Below are 16,691 nucleotides of genomic sequence, written 5' to 3'. Positions count from 1 at the left end.
ACATGTTCCTAGTCGAAGGGTTACGCCACCAATGAGGATATCGGCCTTTCCCATTAAGAGACTAGCACTTAGTGTATGTGTATAGCATCTCATCAGTAAACGGTATTGTGATATCGGCATGCATAAGTGGGTGCTCGTAAGTTGACGAGTTCACTGAACTCCCTAACCCTATAAATCTCTAAGTGGTTCTCAATAATCGAGTAGAGATATCTATGGTATAGTTTTACACCATTAGTCCTTATGACCTAGACATCACCGTGACTTCACTAGAGGATCAACTGTATCGTGACCTGTCCCTGAGTTCCACCGAGGACCGCCCGAAGGGCCAGTGTGTTAGAGTAGGTGACCAACAAGCCAACATGTGGCTGTGGTCTTTCGTATTTGTTATTGTAATAAACGAACCTTTATTCGTATTAATGATAAAACACCTTGGCATTCTATATCTTTGTCCCTTTGTCACAAGCATAGATATAGTCCTTACAGTTATTACAAGTACTAGTAATTGATCGTTAGGATCGTGAGATATTTACTCAAGTATTATAACTGTTAAACGTGTTCCTAGTCGAAGGGTTACGCCACTAATGAGGATATCGGCCTTTCCCATTAAGACTAGCACTTAGTGTATGTGTACTGCATCTCATCAGTAAACGGTATTGTGATATCGGCATGCATAAGTGGGTGCTCGTAAGTTGACGAGTTCACTGAACTCCCTCACCCTAGAAATCTCTAAGTGGTTCCCAATAATCGAGTAGAGATATCTATGGTATAGTTGTACACCATTAGTCCTTATGACCTAGACATCACCGTGACTTCACTAGAGGACCAGCTGTATCGTGACGTGTCCCTGAGTTCCACCGAGGACCATCCCAAGGGCCAGTGTTCGTGCAGTCCGAAATCTAGTGGGAGGTCTGTGCATTGTAGTCGGGGATTCGATCGCTAGAATTGTCTTGGATGTCATGTGTGTTCTGAAAGTTTGTAATCATTCTAAGTCTCTGGCCAGAGCTGACTAAGTGATGATTAGAGAATTCGATTCTCTAAGTCATGCACGTAAGGATTACAACACTTAGAACGATCGCACCGTCATCGAACATATAAAGAGGTCTCGATGAACCAATGCCTCTAGTTCGATCGGGACATATGAATCGAAGGGACCGTACTGTACGTTAACTATATATGAAGGTTCTTGCAGGCACTTCATTTGTATCTAGGGAATCATGACGCATAGTTGCTAGACGCCTATCCTGATTCGTTGGGTGATCAAGGTGAAACGAGCTTCATCTTAATCGTAACTCTAAGGGACGAGTTTTGACCACAAAGAGTTGTGGGCCCACGCCTAGCTTACACCTGAACCATCGAGGGTCACACTGCTCGTGCACATGAGATCTTTGAATAAACGGTCAGAGATAAAATAGTTTATCTTTGCATGATTGGAAGTCAATATGATTGGATCCAACATTCGTAATTTGGAATTATGAATGAGAATAAGAAAAGGAAAAGAATAGGCGAACGTATTAGTGAACTTTCTAAATCGGGAAGTTTCCAAATTTAGAAAGTGCACTGAACTAGGGTTTCCACTTTTGGAAAGTTGGAAAATAAGAGATGGCACTCGTAATGACGAGGAAGTTATAATGATTCCGAAAATGTAATCGTTGCAATTTTTCGGTCATTGAATTAAGAGAGACGAGCAAGTAAAAGTACTAACGGACTTAAGCTGTTGGGCCCGGTCCAACTTAAGCCCGCTAGGGTTTTATGCAAGACATATAAATACTTGATTTATAGGTCTTGCAAACAACACAACACAACCCTAACCCTAGCAGCCGTCCACCTCTCTCTCGGCCTCTCTCTCCCACGGCCAACACCGCCGCCCACTCCGCCGTTTCGCCGGAATCGGCCGTTGATCGGCCGATTGGCTTGGTAGTCTCTTTCCTTCTCTTTTTCTTCCGTTTTTCTAACTATTACGTGTCTAGTGCCACGTGTTTAGTAGATCGAAGTATACGAGGTGAAATCCGAGAGGAGGAAGATCGAAGATCGAGGAATCGAAGAGCAGCGCACGAGCCGAAGCCGCACGCTGCCCCACGCGCCGCCCCGGAAGACCGCGCGTGTACCTCACGCGCCGCCGTGGCCGATTTGCTGCTGCTGCCGCTGCACCGCTGCTGCCCCGATTGTACGGATTGGTTTCCGTAGCAATCTCGACTTGCTAAGCGCTCCTACCTCACGCTTCAAGAGGTAAACACACGAATCCCTTGTTTCGATTCGTCTTTGTTTAAACTATGAATTCATGTTTGCTATCGTATGATTTTATGTGATTATGTGTAATCGTTTTAATCTTTGCAAGCATGTTAATTGGTTTAAACGCGAGCATGCTAATAGATTTAATTTCGATTAAGTAATTAAGCATGTATGTTGTTTTAATTTCGCTGGAAGCGCAAAGGTACGCAATGTATGTTGTTTTTAATTTCGCTGGAAGCGCAAAGGTACGCAATTAATTGATTTAAATCATCGGGCATGTGCTTATGTGTTTTAAAGTTGTTTAAATCGCATTAAATTTTTGTTTTCCGCTGCGTACACGTGCCCGAAACCCAACAGTGGTATCAGAGCTCGTTGCGCAATTAATTGCGTCGTATAATATGCTATGATTTTATGCATGTTCGATTTATTGAAGTAGTGATTGTCGTATTATGTAATTGGGAGTTTTCGTAAGTTTAAAATATTTTCGAAATATTGTTTAGAATTTTTCCAGCTTTAAAATTGTTTAAAATTGGAAAATCGGATCTGAAATTATTTTTAAAACATCGGTTTTCTAATTGTTCGGATCGAACCGGTCGGACCGGCCGGTTCGATGGTTGTGTGCGATTTAGTTGACCGAATCCACGTGGATTCGGGTCGGTCAGACCGGTTCCCGGTCCGACTGACCCGGCCCACTGATTTGGGTCAGCTGGACCGGACAGAACCGGACCGCTTCGGTCCGAACCGGTCAGACCGGTTGGGCCGAACCGGTTCACTGAAAATAAAAAAAAAAAATAATAAAAAAAAAAAAAAAAAAAAATATTTCAGATTTCTAAAATTAAACTTAAAACAAATTGATTTTAATTTTTGGAAAATTATTTTCAATTAATCCCAATAAGATAATTGGATCGACAATCATCTATTTTAGTAAATAGGTGTTCGATTAATTAAATTGATTTAAATTGATAAATTGATTTCAATTAATAGAACACATATATAATATTGATTATAAGTTCAACTTAATTAGTAGTACCTCAAAATTATTTGAATGATTTATGCTAATTGAGGTTCTATAATTATTTTGAAAAACCCGATAATTAATTATTGTAATTAATTATGTAGTTAGGTCGTATGTTCCTCTTAGGACAATATGCGTTTCCATATACCTTTAGAGAACATAGATGTAGGAATCACATAGACCAATCCGAACCTTCTGATGAGATAAAAACACTTTTAATAAAACCCCTCATTCTTAATTTAATTAAGAATCATTTCAAGCTATAAAGAAAAAACCCAATCTGTTGAGTTATTTCTTTCCTTCTGCCAACGGTTGGATTATGTGTAGCCCTTCACTGTAGTGCAGTAAGCCGTGTTAGCGGGGAGTGCTATGGTGGAGTAAGCTGTAATTCAATTGACATAGCGATGAAGGTAGCCATAGAAAAGGGTTATGTTGGATTAACGTGGTCGGCTAGATTAACTAGGGACTGCATTAGTTTGGCATAATCAAGTTCTATGAGCATCTTTGATTGGTAGGTTAGACTTGACACACGACGATTTTGATATTCGCGAGATTAACTTAGGTCATTATCAAGTGTAAGGAAAATTAATTTAGGGTCATATTGTGGATATGATTGATTGTGATCTACCTTTGGGCAAATATAATCGGGCTAGATTAACTACGGGTTATATTTGTCTATTGGACCTAAAGCCCATTAAGAAAAATCAGTTTTCTCGTTTGTCTACTAGAGGGAAGTGGAATTCGATAAAATTAGTGGGAGAACAATTAAATAACATAAGGCCAAACATTTAATTGTAACAATCATTTAACGCGAATCTCTAATAATCCTCTTCTCTATATATCTCAGATAATCATGTCTAAGAATCCCATAATGTCAATCCTCGACAATAAACTCAATGGCCCTAATTACCTAGATTGGTTGCGTAGTCTTAAGCTTGTGCTAACTGTTGAGGGGCGTCTCTATGTTTTGAACGAGAGACTTCCCGCCACTATACCTGCCACAGCGACTGATGCTGAAAAGGAAACTTATGAAGTTTGGAAGAAAGATGACACTCATGCTAGGTGTTATATGATAGCCGCCATGGAGCCCGCGCTTGCGAGGAAATATGAGTCTCACATGCATGCTTTCGATATAAAGGCTCATCTCGATAGCATGTATAGTGAGAATATTAGGGCATCGAGGTACGCTGCTACAAAGGAGTTGATCACAGCGAGACTGCGCGAAGGGACTTCGGTCCACGAGCACTGTCTCAAAATGATCACTCTCCTTGAAAAGCTAGTGCATCTCGATGTCACCCTCCCGGCCGAGCTCTCGTTGGATTTGATCCTGTTGTCTCTTCCTAGTTCCTATGAATTGTTCATAGTGAACTTCAACATGAACAAACTAGATCCTCCCTTGGATTAGTTAATGAACATGTTGATCAGTTTCGAGTCCACCATTAAGAAAGAGAAGTCTGTTCTCATTGCTGTTACTTCGGGAAAGAATAGTTCTCCCCAAAAGAAGAGAAAGGAAAGAGTTCCCTTTCCAAACAACAAGTTCGAAGTGGGTGAAGGTAGTGGGGGCCCCTAAGGCGAAATTCAGCAAAACGTAGTGAGATATTAATGATAAAGAACTTTGGCATTCCCGGAAACCCAACTACAAACATATTAGGATATGGGGTTTTCCCGCTTATGTGAAGCGGTTAGTGGGAGATAAGTTGGATAGTAAATCCGACTTGTGCTATTTTGTGGGGTATCCCGAAGACTCAATGGGATACGAGTTCTATTATGTCAAAGAAGCAAAGACGTTTGTTTCAAGAAATGCCACCTTTTTGGAAAGGGAGTTTCTATCCGATAGAAAAGGCAGCATGATAGAACTTGAAGTAGTTCAAGAACCACAAAGTGAAGTTCAAGCGCAAGAACAAGTAATCGAACCAATACAACAATCCACTAATATACCTTCTGAACCTACGGTACGTAGATCCGAAAGAGTTCGGAAAATGCCAGATAGGTTATTCCTCCTCGAGAATGATGAAGATCATGTTGATCTTGGACAAGATCCAAGAACATACAATGAGGCCGTATCGGATGCGGACATGGGACATTGGCTAACTGCCATGAAATCCGAAATGGACTCCATGTACTCCAACAAGGTGTGGACCTTGGTAGATCCACCTAAGGGAATTGTTCCTATTGGCTGCAAGTGGATCTATAAGAAGAAAATTGGAGTGGATGGAAAGGTATCGACCTATAAAGCTAGATTGGTAGCGAAAGGATACACTCAAAGGCAAGGCGTTGACTATGAGGAAACCTTTTCGCCAGTCGCGATGCTGAAGTCCATTAGGATTTTGTTGGCCATAGCTGCGTGGTACGACTACGAGATATGGCAAATGGATATGAAGACCGCCTTCCTTAATGGAGATATTGAGGAAGAAATTTACATAGCGCAGCCGGAAGGCTTCATATCTTTTGGAAGTGAGCAAAAGGTTTGCAAGCTCCAACGATCCATTTATGGATTGAAACAAGCATCCCGAAGTTGGAACATTAGGTTCGACTCAACTATCAAAGAGTTTGATCTTGAGAAGAATCCGGAGGAACCTTGTGTATACAAGAAGGTTAGTGGGAGGGCAGTGATATTTTTAGTGCTTTACGTTGATGACATTCTACTCATTGGGAATGACGTAGGAATGTTGCAGCAAACGAAAGCATGGTTGTCCGCACGTTTCTCAATGAAGGATTTGGGAGAAGCATATTATGTATTAGGAATACGCATCTATAGAGATAGAGCGAGAAAGATGCTTGGCTTGTCCCAAAGCCTGTACATAGACACCGTTATGAACGGTTTAGCATGGAAGAATTTAAGAAGGGATTCTTGCCAATGTCCCATGGGGTTCGTCTCTCGAAATCTATGTGTCCGCAAACACCTAGTGAAATCGAGGAGATGAAATGGACGCCTTATGCTTCTGCAATATGAAGCATAATGTATGGCATGCTATGTACGAGACCCGATATTGCGTATGCTGTGAGTATCATAAGCAGATATCAGTCTAACCCCGACCCGGCTCACTGGAAAGCCGTGAAAGATATCCTCAAGTACTTACGAATGAATAAGGATATATTTTTGGTTTATGGGGGTGCCGAATTGAAATTAGAGGGTTTTACCGACTCTAGTTTTCAATCGGATGTGGACGACTCAAAGTCGAACTCTGGATTTATATTCACGCTTAACGGTGGTGCCGTGTGTTGGAAGAGTTCCAAGCAAAGCACGACGGCCGATTCCACTACCGAAGCGGAATAGATTGCAGCGTTCGAAGCTGCAAAAGATGGGACTTGGATAAGGAAGTTCATCCAAGAGTTGGGTGTCGTTCCTTGTGCTAGTGATCCAGTACCGTTGTACTGTGATAACACCGGAGCCTTGGCGCAAGCTAGGGAGCCGAGATCTCATCAGAAGTCAAAGCATATTCTGAGGAAGTATCACGTGATCCGAGAGATCATTGATAGAGGTGAAGTTAAGGTTGAACGAGTCACCTCGGAAGAGAACGTTGCAGACCCCTTCACGAAGCCTTTACCGAGATCGGTCCATGAGAAACATCGAGAGTCGATGGGATTGCGATTTATGGGTAGTTGGCTTTAGGTCAAGTGGGAGATTGTTAGAGTAGGTGACCAACAAGCCAACATGTGGCTGTGGTCTTTCGTATTTGTTATTGTAATAAACGAACCTTTATTCGTATTAATGATAAAACACCTTGGCATTCTATATCTTTGTCCCTTTGTCACAAGCATAGATATAGTCCTTACAGTTATTACAAGTACTAGTAATTGATCGTTAGGATCGTGAGATATTTACTCAAGTATTATAACTGTTAAACGTGTTCCTAGTCGAAGGGTTACGCCACTAATGAGGATATCGGCCTTTCCCATTAAGACTAGCACTTAGTGTATGTGTACTGCATCTCATCAGTAAACGGTATTGTGATATCGGCATGCATAAGTGGGTGCTCGTAAGTTGACGAGTTCACTGAACTCCCTCACCCTAGAAATCTCTAAGTGGTTCCCAATAATCGAGTAGAGATATCTATGGTATAGTTGTACACCATTAGTCCTTATGACCTAGACATCACCGTGACTTCACTAGAGGACCAGCTGTATCGTGACCTGTCCCTGAGTTCCACCGAGGACCATCCCAAGGGCCAGTGTTCGTGCAGTCCGAAATCTAGTGGGAGGTCTGTGCATTGTAGTCGGGGATTCGATCGCTAGAATTGTCTTGGATGTCCTGTGTGTTCTGAAAGTTTGTAATCATTCTAAGTCTCTGGCCATAGCTGACTAAGTGATGATTAGAGAATTCGATTCTCTAAGTCATGCACGTAACGATTACATGAACACTTAGAACGATCGCACATTCATTGAACTACTAAGGAGGTCTCGATGAACCAATGCCTCTAGTTCAATCAGAACATATGAGACGAAAGGATCGTAGTGTACGTTAACTATATCAAAAGGTTCTTGCAGGCACTTCATTTGTATCTAGGGAATCATGACGCGTAGTTGCTAGACGCCAATCTTGATTCGTTGGGTGATTAAGGTGAAACGAGCTTCATCTTAATCGTAACTCTAAGGGATGAGTTTTGACCACAAAGGGTTGTGGGCCCACGGCTAGCTTACACCTGAACCATCGAGGGTCACACTGCTCGTGCTCATAAGATCTTTGAATAAATGGTCAGAGATAAAAAAAAAATTATCTTTGCATGATTGGAAGTCAATATGATTGGGTCCAACATTCGTAATTTGGAATTATGAATGAGAATAAGAAGAGGAAAAGAATAGGCGAACATCTTAGTGGACTTTCTAAATCGGGAAGTTTCCAAATTTAGAAAGTGCACTGAATTAGGGTTTCCACTTTTAGAAAGTTGAAAATCGAGCATTGGCACTCGTAATGACGAGGACATTATAATGATTCCGAAAATATAATCGTTACAATTTTCCGATCATTGAATTGAGAGAAACGAGCGAGTAAAAGAACTAACGAACTTAAGTTGTTGGGCCCGGTCCAACTTAAGCCCGTTAGGGCTTTTATGCAAGACACTATAAATACTTGATTTATAGGTCTTGCACACACACAACAAAACACACGAAACCCTAGCCGCTCGTTGCCTCTCTCTCTCGACCACACCAGCTCACGGCCGCCGCCGTTGCCGCCGTTCCACCGCCGGAAATCGGCCTCTCTTGGCCAAATAATCGTGGTAGTCTTTTTTCCTTTTTATTCTTTCCGTTTATTCTCACTACTGCGTGTCTAGTGCCACGTTTTAGTAGATCGAAGTATACGAGGTGAAATCCGAGAGGAGGAAGATCGAAGAATCGAAGAATCGAGGAGCAGCCCCCGAGCCAACGACGCACGCGCTCCCACGGGCCGCCCGAAGACAGCGCGTGATCCTCACGCGCCGCCGTTGCTCACGCCTTCGCCACCGCCGCTTCGCCGTCGCCGCTTCGCCGTCGCCGCTCCCGGATTGCACGGATTGGTTTCCGTGGCAATCTTGCTTTGTTCGTGCGCCTACCTCACGCTTCAAGAGGTAATTTTTCGAACTCGGTATTTGTTCGAAATTAATTTAATTAGATTAAATTATGCATGATCGTTTTCGTAGTATGTTTTATGAATTGTATGTTTTATGTGATTACATGAAATTCGTAATTTACTGCGAACATGTTAATTGATTTAATGCGAGCATGCTAATTGATTTACTGTCGATTAAATAATTCGCATGTATGTTGTTTTCAATTTCGCTGGAAGCGCAAAGGTACGCAATTAATTGTTTACAATTATCGGGCATGTGATTATGTGATTTATAATTGTTTAAATTCGCATAAAATTTGTGTTTTTCGCTGCGTACACGTTTCCGATGCCCAACACTGGTATCAAAGCTCGTTGCGCAATTAATTGCGTTTTTAATATGCTATTATTTTGACGCATGTTCGATTTATTAAAGTAGCGATTGTTGTATTATGTAATTGGGAGTTTTCGAAAGTTTAAAATATTTCTGAAATATTGTTTAGAATTTTTCTAGCTTTAAAATTGGAAAATCGGATCAGAAATTTAATTTTAATACATCGGTTTTATTTGATTCGGATCGAACCGGTCGAACCGGCCGGTTCGATGGTTATGTTTGATCTAATTGACCGAATCCACGTGGATTCGGGTCGGTCAGACCGGTTCTCGGTCCGACTGACCCGGCCCAAAGATTTGGGTCAATTGGAACGGTCAGAACCGGATCGTTTCGGTCCGAACCGGTCAGACCGGTCGGGCCGAACCGTTTCACTGGAAAAAAAAATGTTTCAGATTTCTAAATTTAAACTTAAAACAAATTCATTTTAATTTTTGGAAAATTATTTTCAATTAATCCCAATTAGATAATCGAATCAACAATCATCTATTTTAGTAAACAGGTGTTAGATTAATTAATTAATTTAAATTGTTAAATTTATCTTAATTAATAGAACACACATATAATATTGATTATACTTCAACTTAATTAATAGTACCTAAACATTATTTTATTGATTTATGCTAGTTGAGGTCCTATAATTATTTTGAAACCCGATAATTAATTAATGTAATTAATTATATAGTTATGTCGTATGTTCCTCTTAGGACAATATGCGCTTCCATATACCTTTAGAGAACATAGATGTAGGAATCACAAAGACCAATCCGAACCTTCTGATGAGATAAAACTTTTTCTAAAAATCCCTCATTCTTAATCTCATTAAGAATTATTTCAAGCTATAAAGAAAAACCAATTTGTTGAATTTTTCTTTCCTTCTGCCCACGGTTGAATTATGTGTAGCCCTTTACTGTAGTGCAGTAAGCCGCGTTAGCGGGGAATGCTATGGTAAAGTAAGCTGTAATTCAATTGACATAACGATGAAGCTCGCCATTGAAAAGGTTATGCTAGATTAACGTGGTTGACTAGATTAACTATGGACTGCATTAGTTTGGCATAATTAAGTTCTATGAGCATCTTTGATTGGTAGGTTAGACTTGACACGACGATTTTGAATTTGCGAGATTAACTTAGGTCATTATCAAGTGTGAGGAAAATTAATTTATGGTCATATAATGGATATGATTGATTGTGATCTACCTTTAGGCAAATATAATCGGGCTAGATTAACTACGGGTTATATTTGTTTATTGGACCTAAAGCCCATTAAAGAAAAAATCGGTTTTCTCGTTTGTCTACTAGAGGGAAGTGGAACTCGATAAAATTAGTGGGAGAACAATTAAATAACATAAGTCCAATCATTTAATTGTAAAATTCATTTAATACGAATCTCTAATAATCCTCTTCTCTAAACCTCTCAGATAATCATGTCTAAGAATCTCATAATGTCAATCCTCGATAATAAACTCAATGGCCTTAATTACCTAGATAGGTTGCGTAGTCTTAAACTTGTGCTAACCGTTGAGGGGCGTCTCTATGTCCTTAATGAGAGACTTCCTGCCACTATTGTTGGGGATCGTGCATGTATACGCAGCGGAATTTAAAAATTTTATATCGAACTAGTTTCGATTACATGCAAAAACTAATCACATAGTCAACGTACCTTAACGCTTCCGCCATACATATGGTAATTATCGATTTAATTGAAAAACGCGTAAAACCGAAAATTACGAAACATGCTTATACTTCATTTCACAAAATCGAAACATGTAATCACGTATTACTCATGCTCGCAAATTAATAATCATACAAATATGTTCGAATCGAATTACGAAAGTTCCGATTTAATTACCTCTTGTAGCGTGCGATTTCGACGAATCGAAATCCTAGAACGAGTCACGTACAAGCTGCTAATTACCAATCCACTGGGCTGCAACTCACGGCTGGAACAAGCTGACCCAGCAAGCAACGAACGGCGACGAATGGCAGCAGCAGCGGCGGCGCGTGGCAGCAGCAACGGCGGCGCGTGAGCGGCGATGCGGCGCGTGCGGCGGTGCGTGGATTGTCGGGGCAGCAGCTCCTCTCCAATTAGGTTTCACCTCGTATTTTCGACCCACTCGAACTACAGCACTAGATGTAAACGAGTTAGATAACAACACGAATAAAACGAAGTAAAAAGAGGAGAAAACCGGCGGTGTTTCCGGCGGTGGTCGGCGGTGGCGCGTCGGGGCAGCAACGGCCGAAGGGGGCTGAGCGGCTAGGGTTTTTGGTGCTGAAAATCTGATCTCAAACTCTTGTTTGAGGTCTATTTATACCTAGGGTTTTCAACCCTAGCGGGCTTAAGTCATTGGGCTTGACCCACTGATGCATTAAACCCATTCCCTCGTCGGCCTCGTTTCTAATAAACGATCGTTCACAAAATTATAACAAAATTATATTTGTGACGAGCTCAAAGTCCTCGTCGATACGAGTGCCTCTTCGAAATTTCCAATTTCCAAAATTGGAAACTTCCACTTTAGTGGACTTGCTAAATCGGGAAACTTCCCAATTTAGAAACTTCACTAAATTCCGCATTTCTCTCTTTCTCCACGTTTATTCCGATTCGCAATCCAAAATTATGAATCTTGGATTCAATCATATCGACATCCAATCGTTCAAAGATTAACACATTAATCTATGCTTGTTGTTATCAAGTATCTATATTACACGAGAAGTGTGACCCTCAATGGTTCAGGTGTATGCTAGCCGTGGGCTCGCAACTCTTTGTGATTCGAACAACACATTGTTCTTATACGAACTCCTCCCAAGAGTCCCGATTAGAGTAAAACTCATTTTACCTAATCCCGATCAAATCGGTGCCCAACGAATCAAGATTGGCGTCTAGCAACTACGCATCATGATTCCCTAGATACAAATGAAGTGCCTGCAAGAACCTTATGATATAGTTAGCGTACAGTACGATCCCTTCGTAGCACATGTCCCGATTGAACTAGAGGCATTGGTTCACCGAGACCTCTTATAAAGTTCAATAACCGTGCGAACGTTCTAGGTATTATAAATCCGTTCGTGTGCGACTTAGGGAAACACATTTCCCTAATCACCCCACTATCAACTCTGGCCAGAGATTCCATGGATTATAAACCGTCAGAACACACAGGACATCCATGACTACTCAAGCGCTCGAATCCCCTACTACAATGCACAGACTTCACACTAGATTTCGGATTGCACGAACGTTGGCCCTTGGAGCGGTCCGCGGTGGGACTCAGGGACAGGTCACGATACAATCGGTCCTCTAGTGAAGTCACGGTGATGTCTGGGTCTTAAGGACTAATGGTGTACAACTATATCTTAGAAACCTATTACTCGATGAATGAGAACCACTTATAGATTTCTAGGGCGAGGGAGTTCAGTGAACTCATCCAGTATGAGCACCCACTCAAGTATGCCGATGTCACAACACCGAGGACTGATGAGACGCAGTACACATACACTAAGTGCTAGTCTCAAAAGGGAAAGGCCGGTATCCTCATTATTGGCGTAACCCATCGACTAGGAACAAGGTTTAACAGTTACATTACATTGCTGAGTTATCTCACGATTCTACTAGATCAACTCACAGTAATAGAGTAACTCGTTAGGACTATATCTATGCTGTTTGCATGGGATAACAGATATAGAATGCCAAATAAGATATTTTATTATTACGAACGAAAAACAATTGTTTTATTACAAAGAAAAGAGAAAGGCCACAGCCACAAGTTGGCTTGCCGGTCACCTACTCTAACAATCTCCCACTTGACCTAAAGCCAACTACTCATAAATCTAAGTCCCATCGACTCTCGATGTTTCTCGTGGACTGATCCTGACAATGGCTTGGTGAAGGGATCTGCAATATTGTCCTCCGAGGTGACTCTGTCTAGCTTGACTTCACCTCTCTCTATGATCTCTCGGATAACATCGTATTTTCTCAACACGTGCTTCGACTTCTGATGAGCTCTTGGTTCCTTAGCTTGCGCTACGGCTCCGTTGTTATCGCAGTACAGCCGTACTGGATCGCTAGCGTTCGGAAATATACCCAACTCTTGGATGAATTTCCTAATCCATGACCCTTCCTTTGAAGCATCTGATGCTGCAATATATTCAGCCTCGGTGGTGGAATCAGCCGTCGTGCCTTGTTTGGAACTCTTCCAACACACGGCACCTCCGTTGACTTTGAATATATACCCCGAGTTTGACTTTGAGTCATCCACGTCCGATTGAAAACTAGAATCCGTGAAGCCTTCTAATTTCAACTCGGTATCCCCATAGACCAAAAACAAATCTCGAGTTCTTCGCAAGTACTTGAGAATGTCCTTCACAGCCTTCCAATGGGCTGGGCCGGGGTCGGACTGATATCTGCTTGTGACGCTCACAGCATACGCAATATCAGGTCGTGTACACAGCATGCCATACATTATGCTTCCTATAGCGGATGCATAAGGTGTCCTTTTCATCTCCTCGATTTCCATTTGCGTTTGTGGACGCATGGATTTCGAGAGACGAACCCCATGGGACATTGGCAAGAATCCCTTCTTGGATTCTTCCATGCTAAACCGTTTAAGAACGGTGTCTATGTACATGGATTGGGACAAGCCAAGCAATCTCCTCGATCTATCTCTATAGATCCGTATTCCCAATACGTAGGATGCTTCTCCCAAATCCTTCATCGAGAAACGTATGGATAACCATACTTTAGTCGACTGCAACATCCCTACATCATTCCCAATGAGTAGTATGTCATCAACATAAAGTACAAGAAAAGTCACTGCACTCCCACTAACCTTCTTGTAGACACAAGGTTCCTCCGGGTTTTTCACAAATTCAAACTCTTTGATAGTTGTGTCGAACCTTTTGTTCCAACTATGGGATGCTTGTTTCTATCCATAAATGGATCGCTGGAGTTTGCAAACCTTTTGCTCATCTCCAGAAGATATGAAGCCTTCCGGCTGCGCCATGTAAATTTCTTCCTCAATGTCCCCATTAAGGAAAGCGGTCTTCACATCCATTTGCCATATCTCGTAGTCATACCACGCAGAGATGGCCAGCAAAATCCTAATGGACTTAAGCATAGCAACTGGAGAGAAGGTTTCCTCATAGTCAACTCCTTGCTTTTGAGTATAACCCTTCGCTACCAATCTAGCCTTGTAGGTCGATACCTTTCCATCTACTCCAATTTTCTTCTTATAGATCCACTTGCAGCCTATGGGAACGATTCCCTCGGGTGGATCTACCAAGGTCCATACCTTGATGGAGTACATAGAGTCCATTTCGGATTTCATGGCATTTAGCCAATGTCCCTTGTCTGTATCCGATACAGCTTCGTTGAAAGTTCTAGGATCACATCCTTGGTCAACTTCATCAACGAGGAATAACCTATCGGGCGCTCTCCGAACTCTTTCGGATCTACGCAGCGACGGTTCAGGAGGTATGTTAGTGGTTTGTTAAATTGGTTCATTATCTGATTGTTGTGCTTGAACTTCAGATTGTGGTTCTCGAACTTCTTCGAGATCAACTACACTGCCCTTTCTATCCGATAGAAATTCCTTCTCAAGGAACACGGCATTTCTCGAGACGAACACTTTAGCCTCGGAAACATAGTAGAATTCGTATCCCATGGAATCCTCGGGATACCCCACAAAATAGCATAGGTCGGATTTTCCATCCAACTTATCTCCCACTAGCCGCTTCACGTAAGCGGGACAACCCCATATCCTAATATGTTTAAACGTGGGTTTCTTGGAGTGCCAAAGTTCATAAGGTGTGGAGTTAACTGCTTTGGTATTAACCCTATTCAGCAAATACACGGCAGTTAGGAGTGCATGACCCCACAGGTATGCCGGTAGCTCGGTGAACCCCATCATAGATCGAACCATGTCTAACAGTGTTCGATTCCGACGTTCGGAAACTCCATTAAGTTGAGGAGTTCCAAGAGGATTCCATTGAGACAGAATCCCATTCTCTTTAAGATAGTCTATAAACTCAGTACTTAAGTATTCGCCACCACGATCGGATCGTAGTTTCTTAATACTTCTACCGAGTTGGTTTTCTACTTGGTGTCTAAAATCTTTGAACCTTTCAAAAGTTTCAGACTTATACTTCATTAAGTACACGAAACCATACCTAGAATAATCATCGGTAAAGGTAACGAAGTAGTTAAAACCACCCCTAGCACTAACGCTTAGTGGACCACACACGTCTGAATGGATCAAATCCAAAAGACCCTCGGCTCGTTCCATCTTCCCTTTGAAGGGAGTCTTGGTCATTTTTCCTTTAAGGCAGGATACACAAGTTTGAAGTGATTTAACGTCCTCCAAGGAGAATATTCCTTCACTAACAAACTTGTTCATCCTTCTCAAGGAAATGTGACCTAGTCGAGCGTGCCAAAGTTGTGCGGGGTTAAGACTTATATCTTTTCGTTTTGCTGATATAACGTTAATAGGTATTTCATTTGGATTTAGTTCATACAAGTTGTTTATAAGTTGTCCCTTACAAATCATATTTTGTTCCTTTTGTATAATGCAAATCGAATTTCCAAAAACAAAAGTAAAACCTTCATTATCCAAAACAGGAATAGAAATAAGGTTTCGAATAAGTGACGGAACAAATAAACAATTGTTCAAAACAATGGAAAAACTAGAATCCAAAACAGAAAGATAAATTGTCCCAATGGCTTCAGCAGCAACCCTTGCTCCGTTGCCCATTCTTAGGTAGGTCTCACCCACATTAAGCTTCCTACTTCTTGTCATGAGCTGCAAATCATTACAAAGATGTGAGCCACAACCAGTATCCAATACCCAAGCAGAAGAGTTAACGGACAAGTTAACTTCAACTAAATACGTACCCTTTTCAGAACGTTTCTGATCGAGGTAAGCCTTGCAGTTGCGTCGCCAATGGCCCTTCTTTCCACAATGATGGCAAGCGTCATCAACTTGCTTGGTGACCTTGTCATTCTTCACTCCGCTCGACTCGCCTTTCTCAAGTTTCTTGCTCGGGTCGAAACTTCTTTCTTTCCTTTTCTTCTGCAAAGAACCTTTCTTCGCAGAAGGAGCAACTAGGAGAACAGATTTCTCCTTCTTGATCGTGGACTCATAGCTGACCAACATGTTCAACAACTCATCCAATGGTGGATCGAGCTTGTTCATGTTGAAGTTCACTATGAACGATTCATAAGAACTAGGAAGGGACAGTAGGATCAAATCCACCGAGAGCTCGGCCGGGAGGGTGACATCGAGGCTCACCAGCTTCTCAAGGAGAGTGATCATCTTGAGACCGTGCTCGTGGACCGAAGCCCCTTCACGCAGCCTCATGGTGATCAACTCCTTGGTAGCTGAGTACCTCGATGCCCTAGTATTCTCACTGTACATGCTTTCAAGATGGTGCTTGATATCATAAGCATGCACGTGAGACTCATACTTCCTCGCGAGCTCTGGCACCATGGATGCTAGCATGTAGCACCTCGCATGGAGGTCGTCCTTCTTCCATGCCTCGAA

The sequence above is a fragment of the Erythranthe guttata genome, chromosome 7 (genome assembly GCF_056151865.1).
Source record: "Erythranthe guttata isolate IM_541 chromosome 7, IM_541, whole genome shotgun sequence".
Taxonomy (NCBI): domain Eukaryota; kingdom Viridiplantae; phylum Streptophyta; class Magnoliopsida; order Lamiales; family Phrymaceae; genus Erythranthe; species Erythranthe guttata.
This window is presented reverse-complemented; position numbering follows the sequence as displayed.